Source organism: Triturus cristatus, chromosome 5_1, assembly GCF_964204655.1.
Source record: "Triturus cristatus chromosome 5_1, aTriCri1.1, whole genome shotgun sequence".
Classification (NCBI taxonomy): domain Eukaryota; kingdom Metazoa; phylum Chordata; class Amphibia; order Caudata; family Salamandridae; genus Triturus; species Triturus cristatus.
Window position 1 is genome coordinate 813,004,640 of NC_140587.1, and position 20,355 is coordinate 813,024,994.

Sequence of the window (20,355 nt, forward strand, 5' to 3'; positions counted from 1 at the left end):
GTTCACAAAACAAAATCCTGGAACTCTGCAGGGAAAGAAGGAAAAGTAATTGTAAAGTGACTTCTAACCTCTGTCTCTGAACACAGACCAAATGTGACACGCTAAAATAAAGATTTAAAGGCACCTTTATTGATCCTTCACTTTCGACTGAACAGAACACCTGTTCTTTGTCAGCTTGCCAGAATGGGCAAGTAGGTACTAAATATAGCTCAACCTGATAAAAGCGGACTCACCATAGCCAGTGGGCGAGTTTTTTTCGAGGCATTAAGTCAGTGAATCTGGTTTGTCAAAATAGAGGGTGCCTCAGGCCCTGCCAGCATTAGCTAGCCATCAACACAATGACCTGGGCTGAGGATGTTGGTTGTTTTGCCCATCATTTCAAGTTATTCCTAAACCCACTCTACCCAAGAAATACCACTAGAAGTCAGTATTGGGTCAACTTCTGAACCAAATTCCACTTTTTTCCTGTTGGGAATAATGTATAGTAAGACTGTTTGTTTGCGGGGGACGAGTGATTGCTTTCGTTTATGATGGGGGGTAGGGGACTGAGTCTTTTGTCCTGGAACGTTAATGGACTGGGGGACAGGATAAAACGAGGTGTGGTCCTGCAGTTCCTGAAACGAATTTCACCTGACATAGTTTTTCTGCAGGAGACGCACCTCATTGGCAACTCCTTTTGTGCGATGAACCGACGGGGCTACCGCCTTCTGGCCCATTCGGGCTTCACGTCGGGTTCAAGGGGTGTGGGAATCATGGCCAAGACCTCGCTCCCGTTGGAAGTTGATGAGGTGCTCCATGATGACAGGGGACGTTACACGGTTCTGGTGGGTAGAATGGAGGGCAGAGTGATTACTTTTGTTTCTGTCTATGTCCCGCCAGGGTTGCAGAAGACCACCTTTGCGGATCTGGGGCGCCTCCTCCTTATCCTTCCGGAGGGGATTCTGGTGGTTGGGGGGGATTTTAGCGCTGTGGTTTCCGGAACTGAGGACCGTCACCCCCCTAGGGATCTCCCCCGTGCCCAAGCGTGGTTGTCTGGCCTATTGGATGCCTTGGGGCTGGTGGATGGTTGGCGTTTGAAACATCCTACGCAGAAACAGTACACTTTTCATTCCGGGGCCCATGGCAGTCTATCAAGGCTAGACTATGTCCTGGTGCCGGCGGCGCATGCGGGGAGGATCGGGGAGGTGCGCCATTTGGCGCGGGGTATTTCAGACCACTCCCCGCTCTTATTGCACTTCGATATTCTCCCGAGGGGAGGGGGTAGGGTGGCTCCGATTAATCCCTGGTACCTGCGTGACCCCACTATTCGCGCAGAGTTGGTTAAGTCCCTTAAGCGATATTTTGATGATAATGTGGGGTCGGTGTCATCTGCGGTCTCGCTATGGGAGGCATTTAAGACGGTGATTCGGGGGGATGCCCTGTCCCTTATTTCCCATTCCCGGAGGCGCGAGCGGGAGGAGGTGACCCGTGTTGAAACTGAAATAACTGAGTTGGAGGGCGACCTCGAATGTGGGGTGACGGATGACAAATTACATGTTCTCCGACTCAAGCAGGCGGCCTATAAGGCCCTCGTCACGGAGGCGGCCAGGGGCCTCAGTAGAGAGCAACAGGGGAGACTGTATGATGTGGGTGATAAGGCTGGGAAATTGATTGCGTGGATGGATAAAAAGGAGAGAGCGAGTCGAGTTGTCCCGTCGATTGAGAAACTGGATGGTGTGTGTGTCACGGAACCGGAAGAATATTTCCGTGGGGTGTATTCCCCGGTGTCCTCCCGCTCGGAAGAGGATTCCCATGCCCTGCATAGGGATATCGCGCTGCCTTCCCTTTCGGAGGAGGACAGAGTGTTGTTGGACGCCGCCCCAACCTCTGAAGAAATTGCCCTCGCCATACGCTCGGTCGCTTCCGGTAAGGCCATTGGTCCTAATGGTCTTCCCATCGAATTGTACAAGCTGCGACCGGATACGCTGGCGCCGCATCTCCGCGCGATGTTCCTCGCGGCCCGTTCGGCGGGTTCCCTCCCGCTAGATCAGCGTCTGGCTACTATCGTGGTCATTCACAAGGAGGGGAGGCCGCGGGACCGGGTCACGTCCTACCGGCCTATTTCGCTGCTGAATGCGGAGCCCAAAATTCTCGCCAAGGTGTTGGCCAATCGGCTGGTTGGCGTGGTGTGCGATTTGATTCACCAGGATCAGTCCGGCTTTATCCCTCATCGCAACACTGCGCTTAACCTGCGGCGCTTGCATGGGGTGCTCGCGCGTGTCCAGTTTATACGGGAACCGGCCATTTTGGCATCCCTGGACGCCACTATGGCGTTTGACACACTTGAGTGGCCATATATTTGGGCGACACTGGCGAAGTTTGGGTTTGGCCCGGGATTCATCGGTTGGGTGAAATTGTTGTACTCGGGACCGCTGGCGCAGGTGGTTGTGAACGGTAGAGTGTCGGCTCCGTTTGAGCTGGGCAGGGGCACGCGGCAGGGCTGCCCATTATCACCGCTCCTCTTCGCGCTTGCCCTGGAGCCCCTGGCGGAGTGGCTGCGGTGGGATCCTTCTATTCGTGGTCTCCGATGGACCCCCGAGTATGAGGACCGCGTATCTCTTTACGCTGATGATATTCTTCTGTACCTGGCTTCCCCACGTAAATCACTGATAGTACTGGTTGATGTATTGCACTCATTTGGCCTCAACTCCGGCCTGGTCATCAACTGGGCTAAATCGTGTGTGTATGTTCTCTCTGGGGAGGATCCTATCCTTCCGCGGGGTTGTCCTATCCAGATCGCCCGCGGGGATTTAGGTACCTGGGTGTCTTCATTACCCTGGACGCGGAGGCCCGATATAACCAGAACTTGCTTCCCCCCCTCCAGCGCCTGAAGGAGGACGTCGCGCGTTGGAGGCGCTTGCCGCTCTCGCCGCTCGGCCGGGCGGCATTGTTTAAGATGATGTCGCTGCCACGTTTCCTGTATGCTTTGCAGAATACAATGGACGTTGTCCCGGCGCGCTACTTTCGCGAGGTGGAGAGTTTGCAGCGCCGACTGTTCTGGGAGGGTAGGCCGCGTATCGCCCTGGCGAAGCTGACGCTCCCGTGGTACGACGGGGGGGGGTTGCCCTCCCAGATATCAAGCGATATTACTGGGCCTCCCAGCTGGCTGCGATCAATCACGGCCTTTACGGGCCCACCCTAAACCCGGCCTTTGAGATGGATAAAATGTTACTGCCGGGTGGTGACTATAATCGGGCGCTTTATTCTAGCTCGCATGACGCGCGGCTGACGGGCCCCACGGGGGTCATGGTACGGGTGTGGCACACGGCTAACGTGGCGATGGGGTGGAAGGATCGCTTGACCCGGGCGACGCCACTATACGCATCTGAGCGGCTGGGCTCCCTGTGGACCTCGAAGGGCTTTGAGAAGTGGGACATGATAGGCATCAGCAGGGTGGGCGATCTCTGGACGAGGGGGGGATTCAAAACGTTCGATGTGCTGCAGACAGAATTCCAGCTGGCAGGACAGGGAGTACTTTCGTTATATGCAGATCCGTCATGCGTTGTGCTCCGTATTTCCGGACGTTGCCTCCATCCCGGAGTACTCCCCTCTGGAGGATAGAGTGCTAGATGGGCATGTCCCGGACGGCACGATTTCATTAATTTACAAAAAGCTCATCAATGACCGTTCGGGACTGCTGACCGGCCTTCGTGAGGCGTGGGGGGCTGATGGATTGGAGCTGGATGACGAGGACTGGGTGTCTGCGGTGGCCTCCCCGAAAGAGGTGGCCATACCGGCCCGCCTTCGCTTCGTCCAGCTCAAGATACTCCATAGGGTCTATGTCACGGGGCCGAGGCTGATGCGTATGGGCTATGCTGTGGACGGGTTGTGTAAGCGTGGGTGTGGTTCTTTGGGGACCTTTCTCCATATTCTGTGGGAATGCCCGGAGGTGGTGCGATTCTGGCGTGGTGTGCATGAGGTTTTGCAGGTAGTTACGCATGTGTCGCTGTTGCCTGAGGCGAGGAGATGCCTTTTGAATGTATGGGAGCCAACCGACTACTCAGTGCCGCAGACGTGGTGGGCGACTCTGGGATATATGGTGGCCAAACGTGACATTGCGCAACTGTGGGGTTCCCAGAGGTCGCCGACTGTCTCGGCGTGGAAGGACAACATGGATTGGTGTATGTTTCGGGAAAAGGTGGTGTATGTTGCGAGAGGTAAGCCTGGGACATGGGTGAAAGTATGGGGCCCCTGGAACGCTTACCGTGGGGGAATCTGTACCCCGCCGCTACTGCCTGATCCGTCACCGGCCCCGTCTCCTTAGCCTGTTTGTCTTCCCGGTTCTGGGCAATGAGTTTACTTAGTCCCCGTCCTGACCTATTCCCCCCCCTCGATATTCCTATGAATCGGTGGGGTCCCCCCCCTAGGGGAGCACATGCTGTTGTTTCCGACTGTGGGTTGCCTTGTGGACTTGTTTTTTGTTGTTATTTATATCAAAATGAAACCGTCGTGTGGGGTCCGGATGGTGTGGCTGCCAACGCCTCTTTCAACTCCTGTGAATTCCCCTTTGCCGCAGCGTGCGTTCTATTGTCTGTATTACATGCTCCTTCTGTTTGCTAGCGGCCGGCCTGAAGGTTGTAGGCCCATCTTTGTATATTTTTTGGATTCTGTAATAAACGGTTTCAAAAAAAAAAAAGACTGTTTGCAACCAGTTTCGCCCCAAAGTATTCACCACTGTGCACTGATTTGGCAGTGTAAATTCTTCCAAGTAATACAAGGATGATTAACCATGGATAAAAACACAGGACCAAGCACAATTTGCACAGAATCGTGAGATGAAATCGGAGCACCCTTTGCTCCCGATTTCAAAGTTATTGCAACAGCTCAGAAAGGAGGTGGTTTGTGTCAAAGATGGGGGCAAGATTCAGCGGAAGGGGAGCACCAGCAATCAGCAGTAGACTTGAGTTATTCTATGAATGGTCAGAATATTATGCTTGTAAAATGCCAAATTATGTGAATTTAAGCAACAGTCAATTAATGCCACAATGTGCTGATGTGTTATGCAGTAAGAAAATAAAAACATATTTAAACAGATGGTGGCAGGCACCACTTTCTCACTTACATTAAATGGATGGTATTTTTTTGTGGAATATAATTTAATGATTTTACAAACAAACAAAAGGACATGTGCAATGAACTCAGGCAGACCACCAAAACACCACATCACTATCTTTACTCCCCTCCCCCAAGCCCTGTGGACAGCCATCAACCCCTTCAGAACCCTGCAAGTTTCTCAACACAGGGTCCATGACTGGGTGCTTTATTCCATTTATAAACATATTTAGATATGTTCCAAGCCAAGTAAATAGCTGCCTGAGTTACAGACTTGCAGACCAAGTAAAATATTGCACGCAGAGCTCTTCGGGGGCAAATATGGCCTCTCTCTAGAATACAAATTACACTTCCTATTTATTTTTAGAGAATGTAACGCCATTAAGACAAAAAGCTTTGAAAAAATTCAAGTACTGCATTTACACATTGCCTTATAACCAGCAGCGGCCCATCCATACGGGCTGAGGGGCTATGCCCCCCACCTTTTTCCAGGCAAGAAGAGTGTCTGTCAGGTTGAACAAAGCTCAGCCTGACAGACACCCCTCTTGCTCAGGTCAGGCAGGCAGGAGCTAGACATGAGCTAAATGCAGGTTCCCGGCTGCCTGAGCTGAAGTTTGCGAGGCTGAGAATTTCAAAGCCCCGTGGGCGTGACCTCCTCAGCTTGGCAAAAGTGCCGTGAGGCCCACCCCCTTGTGACAAGGTGGGAGCGTCACAGATTGCCTCAGGCCTGGACGCTTCAGTTTACCTGAAGTGCTCTGGGCAGAGTGTCAATCAGTGACACCTCGTCACAGACTGGGGTAGGGTCAGCAGTCTCACTGTCACCATTCCACTCTGTGACGAGGTTGGGACTGCTGCCAAGGTCAGCCAATGAGGGAAGGCCACAGTTCTAATCCTCCTGTGGCCTCAGAGCCTTGGGACTGCTGCCTACTCTAATTGGCTGACCTAAAGTCAGCCAATGACAGAAGGTAGCAGTCCCAACCCTCCTGGGACCGCTGAGGCTTTCCTCTCAGAGAGCTGCAGTTAAGGTAGTTTTATGTGTTTTTTTTATGTTTGGTACGTACACGCATGTATGAATGTATATGTATTTGATAGTGACTCTGTGAATGGGTGTGTGTGCGTGTGTAAATACATGGGTGTGAGTGAGGTGTATGTGTGCGTGTGCGTGTGGCCCTGCCCTCCTCCTTGGTACAATTACCGGCCGCCACCGCTTAAATCCCTCCTCATGGTTTAAGGGCCATCTGGGCTGTCTTCACTCGGATACGGATCTGGATTATGGGGGTGGAGGGAGCACATACTGCATAAAGACGGGTCGTGGGGCTAGTTCCCCTCACTACAAAAGGGTAATACTTTACATACCCTTTCTGAACTTAGCTCCATCTGCTCTAAGCATAATAGGCAATAATTGAACTGACATAAGATGACGGGGTCGGGGGATGAGGTGAAGTCAGGCAGTTGGACTGGGGCCTGTCCGCAGTCTTACGCCAAGCATACATATTTTTGTCGGAGGAGAGGGCAGCAGAAGGGAAGTCAGGCAATCCCTAGTGAATACAAGATGCACCTGACGATGAGGGAGCTATGTGGCTGAGGAAGCTCAGACCATTGTAACAGAGTGAGATTTGCCCACCCCTGCAGGCCACCGTACAGACGCCTCAAGCTTCTGCTAGACATAGGCAGGCATGAAAGACTAGAATGTGTACTTCCGCAGGCAGACAGGGCAAACAATAGCACGATTTAAATTCTTAAAGAGAGGGCTTCCCACGAGAGCTGGGTAGTAATTAGCAATCCTTGCTGCGCACCGGAACAGGCAGCGTGCCTAGCAACCGTAGACTCATAGAGTTAGATTCTTAAACAAATGGAGTAAATCTACGCCCCGAAGTTTTCAATCTTGTTTGTGTACTGTTTAACTCTTTAGTCTCATTTGCAAGGGTTACCAAAGTGGACTGTAAACCTGTGGTAGTTGTTGTTTCCAGGTGTACAATTTGCAAGCCCGAGGAACACGGTGCACAAATACACTTTGGCAGATGGCATCACAATTGTGCAACAGTATTTTTTCTCCACAGGAAAATATTTCCCCCATGAAGAAATCCCTTACCCTATACCTCCACCAACGTTTGGGGGTGTTCCCTTCTCCTTGCCACGCTGAGAAGGATTTACTTATTCCCTGGTAAAGAGTAAATTGCTGATATTTAATAGTGTGGGAATGGGCCAGAGGGAAGTTTTTGAATACTCTCAAACGTACTTAGTGGGTGTGAACAAATATGTACGGCATTCCAGTCTTAGAACATCAGCCAACACCCCCTCTGAACATATTTTACTCACACAAAAATCTTTGTATGAGTAAATCCTTTGACGTGGGATGGGCCCAGACATAGGATAGGGCAGGGACCTTGACACTCTAAGCCTGTGAGATCCGCTGACTATAATAGCAACATCTGTACACGCTGGTCCAAGGGCACATGTTTACTGTAAATCCATACGTACGTATATATGCAATATGTTTACTATAAATGCCAATAAAAAGAATTTTCACAAAAAAAATGAGTAAATCCTTTGACAACCGGAAAAGCAATGTATATGAAATTCAAAAATTGTTCGAAAAAGTGCATGTGAACCAAACTTATATGAGCATATATCAATGTGAATCTGGCCCGTAGAACTTATTTTGGTGGAATTCATATGCATTCGGCCCATCACTGCAGCACAGTACATTTTAGAAAAGCGTGTGCACTTCAGCTGAATAGAAAAATGGTTGCCCAAATATATGGTTAGAGTGGAAGGAAGGAGCCTCAGGTGGGACTGTCCTCTGTTCTACAAGGAGCCACAGCACAGCCAGCTGTCTATCCAGACAGGACCATCATCTGTGAATGTGCCAGAGAGGGTTAGAGAGCATGAAATGCACATTCAGTAATCTAATGAGACACGACCCATATGGACCTGAAATAGGAAAAACAGCCTATGGGCTTTCTGTATAAAAGTGGCATCCATTTAAAAGTCATTTTTCTATAAACTGAAAGTACCGGGTGGTGGCATATGTGCATGAAAATGGTTTTTTGTGCCACCTTCATACTTTGCAGAGTCTGACACTTAGTTTGCACTGATAAACCTTCATACCTCACCGGAAATAGCTTCACAGCCTATGTTCGTCCAACACAACATCATCCTTCTGAGGAGCTAATTCACCAAATTTAGAAAATTCTGCGGGATTAATAAAATATATAATCAACCATGATTTTGAAACCCACTTTTTTACGTTAGGCAAACAAAAAAAGAAATGGACAATTTAAGGATTTTTGGGGCCCCTGTCCCCAACAACTTTGTTTTTATGATGCTTTTTTGGCTAATTCATGCCCACTGAATTATACATTAAAATTTCAGAAACTGTAAAATTAAAGTAGGCAAATGGTAAGCAACTACTTCCATAAAACAGCACTAACTCTCCCATACCCTTTAACACCCCTTCTTTTCTCAATCTGCCCTTGAACTGCCTTAATCCACATACAGCGCACAGATTGCGTGGAAATGGGCCATAAAGCGGCCCTGTATGGAGCGTTGGTATAATGCAAACAACCTATGACCAAAAGAGGCAGGATCTTTCAGATTTCTAGCGTTCTGTTTTGCATGATGATAACATAAAAAGAAATTAAAACATAGGAACTGACCACGTGACACATGACTTGGGACAGATTGCAGAAAAAGTCTATGTGGCCTTTGATTCGGAGGACTGCGGGGTGGAAGGGCTCCAGGGGTTTTCTTTACTGAGAGCTATTTATGTTCAATGAAACACATTGAGAGCGACTAATATTATTAGTGTTGTATTATCTCAATTTTTTTATATGCATATCAATTCAACCAAGCAAAAGCATTCTAATTTAATTAACTGGGCTGCACATAGAAGAGCTACTCAGAGATAGCTCCTATCTTCATGACTAAGCAGATGCAGATCTTTGCACCGCTCGTCTAAGCCCACGTTAGCCAACTAATACAAGATCATGTTGGTAGGAAATAAACAACAAAGCAAGACGACGTTTCTCAACCTGACACTACAGGGCCCAGTTCACTTTTTTGCATATCTAATATTGACAAACATCTTTTAAGTGGGTCTTCCATCCTGGAGTGCAAACCGGGATGAGAAGTCTGACTCACACTTGTTTACTCACGCAGATACAAGGCCAACCGCAAGGTTAGCAACAAAATTATAAAATATTGTTTTTCAATGTAACAACAGTAGGCTACTCAGGAATCAGTGCCAAATAATCGACTCGAAGGCAATTTTTTTTAACATTTGTGAATTTCCAATAAGGTAGTCCAATTAGGTTGGTAAACTGAGTTGCATGATAAGAAGGCTTATGGATTAGAAGGCTTGAATTAACAGAAGAGACAAGACCGGCCCTTAATAACGTCATGGTAGCCAAGTCATTCGAAGCCAGTGGATTATTAGAAAGTTAATCTGGAAGTGAAACAAATTTACAAAGCAAAAAAAAAAGGCAATTATCATATAAACTAGTAGTGTCGGTGGCAAATGATATCATTTCCAGTATTACCGCACGGCTGTATTGCAATTGTAAGTTGCCACCAACAATAACAGTGAGTAATTCAAACTCAAATCCTTACAGAAATTGATCTGGACCGCTTCACACCATCCACCTCAGCAGTCCTCCAACTCAAAAACACTCTGATGAATCTCGGATTCCAGATGTAACTTCATAAAAGCATCACTGAGAAAACAAGACAACACTGTACCAATTCTCCTCCTCCCAAACAAGCGAAACCTATTCTCGCTGCAAGAGGTTCCGGGTCACAAGTTGATATATTTTACAGTTTTTGATACAGCACCAATAGACCCAGTAGAGTGACAGAGCGCTTTTCAAATTTAATTGGGACTGGCAGGATGACTGCCGCTGACAAAGGGGAGGGCTTCCTGGTAGGTCAGGCGGGATATGTTTAGTTGAAGAAATGTGGGTTGACATAATGTATTCAATGTTCACCTGCATCTGACAGGAGGAGGCATGAGACTGACTGTCATCCGAAGAGTGCTGCATGACTGGTCACAAGCCACATCAGCTGCGCTGCTCCTTGAACATTTCCATTACATCTACTGCCCGAGTCTTCCCTCCCACTTGATCCAGTACTCTCTTTTGGACCATCATGATTCAGTTACCAAAAAAAGGCAATGCTTTTAATGTCCTACAGTATTCTGTCCACAAAAGCCACCTTATATTAAAAGCAGTTCTCCGTCTTAAAATTTTACAACAGCTTCTGTAGTCTCTCCCCTTGTTTCTACGTTTAACGTGTAGAGATACGAATGTAATATAGCCAGGTATCATGTGTGACACCTTCGGCCAGTTCTGTCTTTTTAACCAACGGCATATCTTCGCAATGATAAAAAGCCATTCTACAAATCTCAGACCTGACCCAATCTAACGGAGATAAATGGAGACAAATGTAAACTCTAAGAGATGCTCTTAACAAGAAGAAAATTCAATACAAATTTATGTTCCATGAGGAGTAGCGTTGTAACTGGGCACAGACATGCAGGATGTCACATCGGCTAAGGAGGAGCTAAATCATTTGGGACAAGAAACACAGCCAGCATCTCCCAGAAACAATGCAGGGACGACATGTGAGAAGACAGAGGATGGTCTCCTTAAAAAAGCCAGGGAACATGATTCAGGTCGTTGACGAGGTATATAGTAAATCAACGGACACAGGAAAAAGAAACAGGGAAGGACAAACAATGCAGCTCTTCATCGAAGAACATTCTATTAGCTGGATGTAGACTCAGATGGGTTCTGAACAACAGGCTGCTGCTAAGCTTTGGACACATAGTATAGACTTGATTGTACAATTGATATTTGGATTGGTCAAGAAGAGAAATTAGATTACTACAGGTAGATCAGTGATATTTGAGCCTACTAAGGGCTGTTAAATTGCAGATGGGGACTCCTGGGGGAGGATGAGGGAGAGTGGTGATGTTCTTTAACATTTTGTGTGTCAATACAGTTGTGGATTTTGTTTAGGAGTGGTCTGGTTAACTACAAGCAGAAACAACGTACAAGTATACAGACTTGAAATACACTCAAATCTGATGGAAATCGTTCCACCGTATCGCATTCTTTACTTTATCACTTAACATGAAGTGGCTTAATTCTCCTTCTAAAAGAAAGAAGATTGCCACTTTCGTAGCCACACAACATGCAGACAAAATGGCACACAGGAAACGTATTTAAAACAAGCATTGGCGTAGCCAATAGGTCTCGCTTGGGACCTTATAAGTGTTTAGCTAGAGGTATCAGCTTTGCCTCTCACCCTTCTATCTTTAACCACACTATTCTCAACCATGTCAGAAACTAGATGGACGATCACGCTGTAAATCTAGGCTGTGAATACACTAAACCGGTGAAAAATACTGGCTGAATTTCCTCGATGTAGGTATAGGAAATGTTTGTTTTTTACTGGGGACTCTTTCTCTGATGAGTGCTAAGCTTTCTCACAATCGAACTCCTGGTATGGCTGAGTTCTTGTTTAATGAAGTATGAACAGCTTTCAGTAAAAGATCAAATCCGAAACTGCGAAAAAGCCCGAATATGCGCAAGGGCACAAATAAATAACAATCTCCTAATAGCGCTTCAGTTTCTCCGGTTAAAAACTGCTTATAGCGCTTTAGTTTCTCTGGTTAAAAACGAGCCAGAATTTGGAGCTGCCTGCCTATTCCATTGCTTTTTTTTTTTTTGTAAAAATGGAAATCTTTAAAGAGTAATAGGTTCGTTTTTATTTTTTATTTTAATTAATAGTGGAATTGAAAAAGACTTCGATTTCCTGGACCGAACCAAAAACGTATCTTAACAAACATCCGGTGGCATTAATATTGTGACTTTGTGTTATATCGAAGAAATCTGTTAGGCTTTCTCTGAGGCTTGACAAAATACATATTAAAGAAAATCCATTCAGGGGCACTTACAGAATGTGAATTCACAGCCTCCATCGAGCGCCTGGGATCCCCTCCCCCTCCCCCTCGTCACACTTTGTAATTCGTTCACCCACAGACAGGCACGAGACAGGGCCGTATGGGACCCTCATCTCACAGGGGACGGGGCAGGGAGGGAGGCCCCATGAGGCCGTGCAGCACTAGGCCTCAACATGGGAAGCTACAGGCAAACGCACCCCCAGGAGCCAAACACAAATATCACGTGCTCCCTGCAGAGAGAAATAACTGTGATAATGCAATAAAGATATTTACAATAAGCACTACACAATCGCCATTCTAATTCACTTGACTACGCTAAACGATTCTATAGATGTCGATATGGTGCCTTTTAACAGGAATCAGTGCTAATATCTTTGTGCTCTGAAGACCCCCATACCGCCAGCTGAGCATTACAAAACATCCTACAAAGAGGTGCATACACTAGGCTGCAGGCTGGATCGATGAGTTGAACGCTCACCGTTGAAACATGCAGTGAATTCCAGGTCTCGAGTTTTACTCCATTCTTGCGAAAGCAGACAAATGGAGTACCATTAAAGTGGCTTAACAATAACAAACCCCGTAAGTTACAGTGCGCGGGAGTTCAGTTTGACGCTTGTTCGGCGGGTTAAGCTTCCCTAGTCAATATCGGACCACTGTAGCCCATCCATTCTCTTGACAGTCTCCAGCTGCTGCTTTATCGATCGTCATGCACTCTTATTTCTCCTCGGGGTCGGTCGTGTGTCTTGTTTTGGGGGGGGAATTGTGTTAGCCAGCAACCCTGATGGTGGGGTGGTGAAAGTGGTATACCACCAGTTTTATTTGCATCGGCAGATGTTGAGCATGTTGAACACAGACAACAGGAGGGGGGGCGGGAGCAAAGGAAATGTGGACAACGGGAGGGGGGGGGGCGGGAGCAAAGTAAAACACAACAGGCAATTAAAACAAGACAAGCCCGGCGGGGCGTGGCGCGCGCGCTTGGCGGGGGAGCGCATTCCAGGCGGGGGAGCGGACCCTTTGAAGTAGGATGCCAAACGGATTGCATGGTGGCACGATGCACGTGATTGTGCGCGTGTTCGCCATGCAATCCGCTTTTGGGAGCACTTTTGGGAGCCCCTTTACTAGAGTCTCGCTGAGCGATCGCTTACGCGAAAGCCAGCGAGACCTAAAAAGGGTGATGCTGCCAGATTTCAGTCTAAACTATATACAATGTAATTTCAAACTAATAAACATGACAGACCATGTTGGGTTGCGATTCTGATCTCCAATATGTGAGGTTGCGATTCTGACCTCCAAGTCACTCCAGTTTGTGGTATTAGAAACGCTCATTTACAGGGAGGACAGGTATGTTATGGTGATGTGACGGATGATAGAAACTTTTCACTATTATCACACTGTATGCTTCTAACCAGGAGCAGGACTCCTTATTGAAAAGAGTCCTAAGGTGACATCGGGAGTCGCAGAAAGCACGGTCTTTAACATAGTCATCCAAGGGAACATGGACAGACTAAAAATTGGGGAGCTACTAAAGAAATGTCACAAGAGATTAAAGAAGAACTGCAACACTGTCACTGGCTCCAGGAGAAATGCACATCCCGGGGAGAGAGATTATAAATTCTTCGCAGCAGGTCAACGCTCCGATTCAAGAATTGACATGGTGTTACTCTTCAGCTAGGCTGTTGCCTACCTGGAAAAGACCAAGATCGGGTCGATTTCATTCTCAGATCATGAACACATCTGCATCAAGTTAAAAGGAGGGGCGAACATACAATAGGATAGAAGTTGGAGAATGGGGAAATAGCTACCACAGGATAGAGTGGGCATGGAAGCTATTTTGAAAGATATAGTATTCTATTGGGAGCTTAACCGCTCAGCAAAAAAATCTCCCACCTCACTTTAGAACATTTTATGGCAGTTGTTAAGGACAGCATTATTGCACTGGGGGTGGCTATGAAGAGAGAGAGAGAGGTCTGATACAAGCCTGTCTGGTGGAAGATTTGAACAAGACAGAAGAAGCCCATTGACGAACCATAGTGAAAGCACACCTTAATTTGCTGACAAGCATCACAAGACAGATTAGGACACTGCATATCAACAGCGTGGAGAGGGCTTTGTTGGCTTTAAAAATTAAAGTTTATGAAATAGGGATTAAAGGCCCACTGTCTCTTAGGCAATGAGCTAAAAGCTAGAGTAAATAGAGACAGAGCCACTGGCATGAAATTGAGTAATGGGAAACTGATGTTTGATAACAGGCTAAAGGCAGAACTACTCAGGGTATTTTATGCCCACCTATACTCCAGCGAAGGAAAGGAGGTTAACATGCGATCGTTTTTGTCCTCAAATTTCAGAGGATAAAGCAATGCCAATAGGTGTCCCAACAGGGCAAGATGACATCTAGCAAGCCATAAAAACTCAAAAGGTGAATAGAGTTCCAGGGCTAGTTGGCTTCAGTGGGGACGTTTATAAAGTATACACTTCTATGCTCTGACACATCTGGAAAAAGTGTTTCACTCACTCAGCGATACAGGTTGGATTTCACCAACTCAGGAAGATGCTGCAATAGTGGCGATTCCCAAAGCGAGGAAGGACCACTCATAATGCTCAGCATATAGACTAATAATTCTGCTCAATCTGGATGTGAAACTCTACATGAAGGTATTGGCCATGATGCTAAACCCTCCCCTTACAGGTATAATAAAAGAGGACTGAAGTCTAAGTTGGAAACAATGGATGCTGAAAAAGCTTTTGACAGGATGGACTGGACATTCATGAAGAAGGTTTTAACTATATTGTGCCTTGGTGAACAGTTTAATAATAAGATATTAGCTAGTTATCACGACCCAAAGGCAAATGTAATGGTGGATGGAGTTAGGTCAGCGTCCTTGAGCTCTACCCAAGGGACTAGCCAGGAGCGCCCTTTGTCGCACTTGATTTAAAGTATGGTCATTACATGACTAGCAATCTAAATAAAAGGAGCCGAGAAAGTTAAAGATATTCCCTTCGGGGAGTTGGACCATAAAATAGCACTCTATTTTCAATTACATCCTGTTATCCCTATCGGCACCAGTCACCTCACTCAGTGTCTTAATGGGAATTCTGGGGGACTATAGTCAGGCCTCGGGCTAAAAAATTAATGAAAGAAAAATAGTGTCTATCTTTGGGTTTAGGCTAGGGCGACCTGCAAAGGGTAACCCACAAAGATCCCTTCACAATTGCAAAAACATGCAATCAGATATCTGGGAGTGGACCGGATGCCTTCTCTCACAGGATGGTATGCAGCAAACATACCACATGCCTGGAGAGAAATGAAGGATTACTTAAAAAAATGGCAAAGCATATACGAGTCTTGGCTGGGTTGCATTGCAACAGTCAAGATGAATGTGTTTCCTAGACTCGTATGCACCTTTCAGGTGTTACCAATAAGAGCATGGAGGGAACATTCGACTGAAGTTTGTGTGACAGGGGAAAAGGCATAAAGGGTTTTCTAGAGTTCTCAAGGTTCCAAGAGAGGGAGGGGCTGGAACTTCTGTGTGTTCTAAAATTACTATACTACGGTGAATGATCAAAAAAGGGCAAAAGACAAACAATGTTTTTTATGGATAGGGCAGTGGTGGGCAGACCCTTGTGGGGTCACATTTGGCTACCCAAGAGACCCAGGCCACCAATCTTCTTTTGCAGTCAAATAACATTATCCATGTTTGACGTTTGGGACACATTTGTTAAGAGAGGCGAGAACAACTTTCTGTCCCCTTTACTTCTATTCTTGATCAATCCCAAACTCACGCCAAGCATGGGGCACATAAGATTCTCGAATTGGAGGGAAGGAGACTGCTGTCTGGCACAGAACATGGTCAGAGAGGGGCAAACTGGGTCATCCATTGACTACAAACGCATGTATGAGCTCTCTGAAACAGGAAGATTCCAATATCTGCACATTTTCCACTGGGTGCTTCAACCAGGGCGGAAAAAGCAGACACATGCCCCTTTACACTAGAGGGAAACGACTGACATTGCTCCATGGCTCCAAAGGTAAGCATATGTTCTGTATAAACTTCTCAACTTCCCCACAAAAGGTGGACCATATTACAAAGTAGGGTAGGGCCTTCAGGGGGAAGTAGCAGGGAAAGGATGGGGAAGTGTATGGCAAGTTATATATAAAACCAGCCTGTCAGGGCAACATAGAGAATTTGCATTAAATATCACAACAGATTGCTATTGGGAAGCACATAGGTTTTTATAAGATGCTCCCAGGAGAGACCTGTAATGTTTTCAGGGTGTGTGTATACTTAGATTACGCCCCCAGAATTGGGTGGAAGTCCAAAAAGGGAGATCATAAACTGGTATGCCAACTATTGTTGATAGCCAGACTTACTCTGGCTAGATTCTGGAAAAGGTCTGGGCAGGTAGGGCTGGTGTTTAAGAATATGGCCCCCTTAAGTGACAGCTGTGAGGTTACTTGGCTAAATGTAACTAACTAGAAAACCTAGGGATAAAAACGCGATGAACATAAACATGGGGGCTACACAGACAGAAAAGGATAACTCTTCGATCAACACACTGAATCCTCGCTGCGATTGGGAATGAAGGCATATGGTTTATGTTTTGATAAATATTTTTCCGGAAAAGTTGCAGCATTCCAAGAAATTGTACATGTATACTGGCATCATATGAGGCTTGCTGAAATATGTCTCTTCACTGAATAAGCTATGTGTAAAAAGTATGAATTACATAATAATGATAATAATAAAATATATTTTTTAAAACACTATACAATTGTCTTGTGTGAAAAAGTAAGCACGCCCTGTGGTTGAGTAACACGTGAAACCACATTTAGCATCAATAATATGAAGTAATCATTTGCTGTAAGAGTTTCAGAGCCTCACATTGCCTGGGAGGAATTCTAGCCTACCCCATCTTACAAAATTGCTTACGCTTGTGACTATTGAGGGCGTTCAGTAATGCACAGCTCTCTATAGGTCAGCCGCAGCTGCTCAGGGGAGGATTATGATTTGAACTTCTACTTGGCCGTCCCAAAATTCTGATCCTTGCATTTTTCAGTCGTAATTGTAATGGTCTTTTTTGGATAGCTGCCCTGTTGCAGGATTCATTTTGGATGGGGTTCAGCAGTTTGGCACGTGGCATAACATTTTCCACTATAAGCTGCTGGTAAAGAGAGGAATTAATGGTGGACTCACTGAATATGAGGCATTTGGGCCCTGTAACTGCAATAAGCTGCGTTTTGTTTTTGTGAAACATTTATTCGAACAGGCTCATGTTCCAAAGGCCTTGTTCTTTCAGTTATTGTTTTGCAGATCTAAGTTGACCCCGATTATATTTTTTGAAGAGAAGAGTTTTTCTCCTGGCTGCCCTTCTATGAAAGCCATAAGCCCTTCTGTTTCGTTTTTTCCTAGAGGTAGAATCATTAGCTTTAATGTTTACAATATTGATAGAGGGTCTCCAGATCCCTAGCTGTTCCTTTAGTTTCTTTATGATCTCTACAAGCATCATATTGTCTGATCTTGGGGTAAATGTGTTGGTATGCCCCCTCCTGGGCAGAGTGGCAACCATATTTACCTTTCTCCAATTATAAAAAATCGTTCCCCCTGTGGAATATTGGACTTTATATGGTTTGGAAATGGCTTTAAACCCCTTCTCAGATTGATGAGCGGCAACTTTTCTTTCTCTGAGATTTTCGCAGTTAGCTTTTGACACACGCCAAAACAAAACGTCCAAGGCCAAACTGACAGTTTCAATTTTATATGTAGGTGGCAACCCTTCCAGGAGAATGAGTGATCGTGGGAACTTGTTTAGTTGCACCCAACTCTAATTACATTTTATAACTGATATGGTAGATGGTTCTTTTATTTAATAAATGACAACAAAGTGAAATTTCTGAATGCCATTAATCACACGAGGCTAAATGTGATTACTCCTAGGACTTGGTGAGAACTAAACAAAGGGCAGGCACGGGTACTTTATTTCTGTCCAACAAACAACAACTCTAATTTATAGCCCAATGCAGGTACTATATAAAGAGAGAGAGCGCGCGCATATAACACAGCTTTCAAGAGGCCCCTAAATTCTGGCACTCCTGAATTTATACCAGAAGCACTTTGCATACTGGGCTTTTTTGAGACCATTGCCCAATCACTGTAGTGCATAAAAGATGGTAACTTTATTAATATGTCTTTATATGGGCATAGGTGTTTTACTCAAACTGTGAAAGTGTGTCCAAGTGTCAAACACTGGCATAAAAATACCACACACGCACACTGAAAACATTTGTGTCACATAAAAGCAAACTGAAATCTTGCCTGCTGTATTAAATAAAGCATGTTTCACAAAAATAGCAGGCATGAGATCAACCAGTGTGTGATATGTGTGCTTAATGCATGTGTTCATTATGAATGCTCACATTTCGACTGAAACTGTGAGCGGATCCAGAAGAGACATAGCGCATGCACTGCAAATTTTGTTCCACCAACAAAGTAGCAACTTTTTGGGTCATTAACCAACATTTAAAATCCATATGCCACAACTAACTTATACAAAAAGGATCTCTTTTTAGTTATCCTTAGGTGTAAACCATGTCTTCAAGTTACAATAATTCAAAGCCAAGAGTGCCTTTTCTTTGCACCAATAAGTGTTCTATTTCTCTGTGATAAATTAAACATAACAAGGATTCTATACCAGTTCTAAGTACACCTGTTTGCTAGGATGCACCCACACTACTGTATTAAAATTATACATTAGGGGTATTTTTTTTATTTTAATTGTTTATTACAAGCATATGGCAGCCACGTTTAGGGGGGCGCGATGTTTACTTTTTTACTTTTATGGCATATGGTCGCAACAACAAGACAACAATCGCGCCAACATGCAAAGGCCAGAACTATTGATTTTACTAATGCTTGCTTCAGGATGTGAGGAGCTGGTAACTATTAAAAAAATTCAAAGGTGACAAGGCCAGAAATTGTATCAAAATAAGTTCCAATTACAAGACTCCTGAAAACTATGTACATTAGTTCTCACTGCACGTGAATACTACACGTAATTACAAATATAACTGTATATTACGCAAGAGTGACAGGAAACGCAGGTGAACTGCCAATAAACAGCTGCCTTTGGACTTGTACAAGCACAATTTCCAATTTAGTCTCATTCATACCTTTGTCAATCGCACTCCCGAGTATCTGCTTTCCATATTCACAGACACCAACTCCCTCCGTAACCTCAGCCTAAGATCCCCCGAAATCATGACTGACAGGACCCTCCCGAACACCACACAAAGCATGAGATGTCCTCGCTGAAGGGGGGTTAACTGATGGTGACACTGCCCCTCCAGTGCACGCGCCGCGTCCTTTGTTTACAACCGCAGCCAATGCGCACGGTGCGCGCCGCTAAATATGGATCTGGCGTCGCCGTGAGATCCGCGGAGCCTTCACACACCGGCGGCCAGTTCAATGAACGCGCCATCATGTCTTCCCATAATGAACCGTGCGCTCACACGGCCGTAGATGAACGGACGGTAAATCACCGCGTCTAATGACCCACTGACTGGAAACGAAGGGTCCTGCAATAAACACCGTGCGGAAATAATGTATGTAATTCGGACACACTGCTATTTATTATGCCGGTGAAATCGAATTTAAAGCACACCTCTTGGAAGCAAGCCTTTGATTACATGAAAAGCGCATAGAATCATTCACTAGTTGACTGAAAGCCTCAACCAGCCGCCAGACTGAGTTTATTTCACGTGCCATTTCGGTTAATTCTAAATAGGTGCACGAGGAAAAAAGAGCCACTAATGACGACCATGAATGGCTGAAATAACTAAGACACGGACTGAGCACGATACATTGGGCCAGCTCATTTCCATCACTGGGTGACGGCCAGCGCCACAAAATGTAAACACACAGGCCTGGCTGCCTTGTGCATTCTCCTGATGCTCAGAAGTTTGCACGGTGCTGGTATGCACCTTGCCCAGCTGCACTGGGAGGAAATCTACCCCACGAGGCAGCTTCCGGCAGGGTACCAGATCATTCACAACAATCCCGCCCCCCTCCTCCTCATGGGCGGCCTGGCAGCTCACCATGTCTGTTATCCCAGGTCCCCATGGAGGTCCCTCCAGCACACAAAGCCCTCACTGTGCCGATCCCTCAAGACCCTTTACACCCCCCCCATCCTCCTCCTCATCTTCAAGACAAAGCAGGACACCAGCAGCCCCAGCCCCCCTTACGGTACCCAGGAGGTGGGGGAGGGGTGCTATAATAGACGGAAGTCTGTTATTATTTGAGTCGCTG

At 46.0% G+C, this 20,355-nt stretch overlaps 1 protein-coding gene across 5 annotated transcripts in view; it reads right to left on the bottom strand.

Moving 5' to 3' along the window:
• SPIRE1 (spire type actin nucleation factor 1) overlaps nt 1-20,355 on the bottom strand; it is a 490,495-nt gene that overhangs the window by 468,823 nt on the left and 1,317 nt on the right. The window lies entirely within an intron of this gene.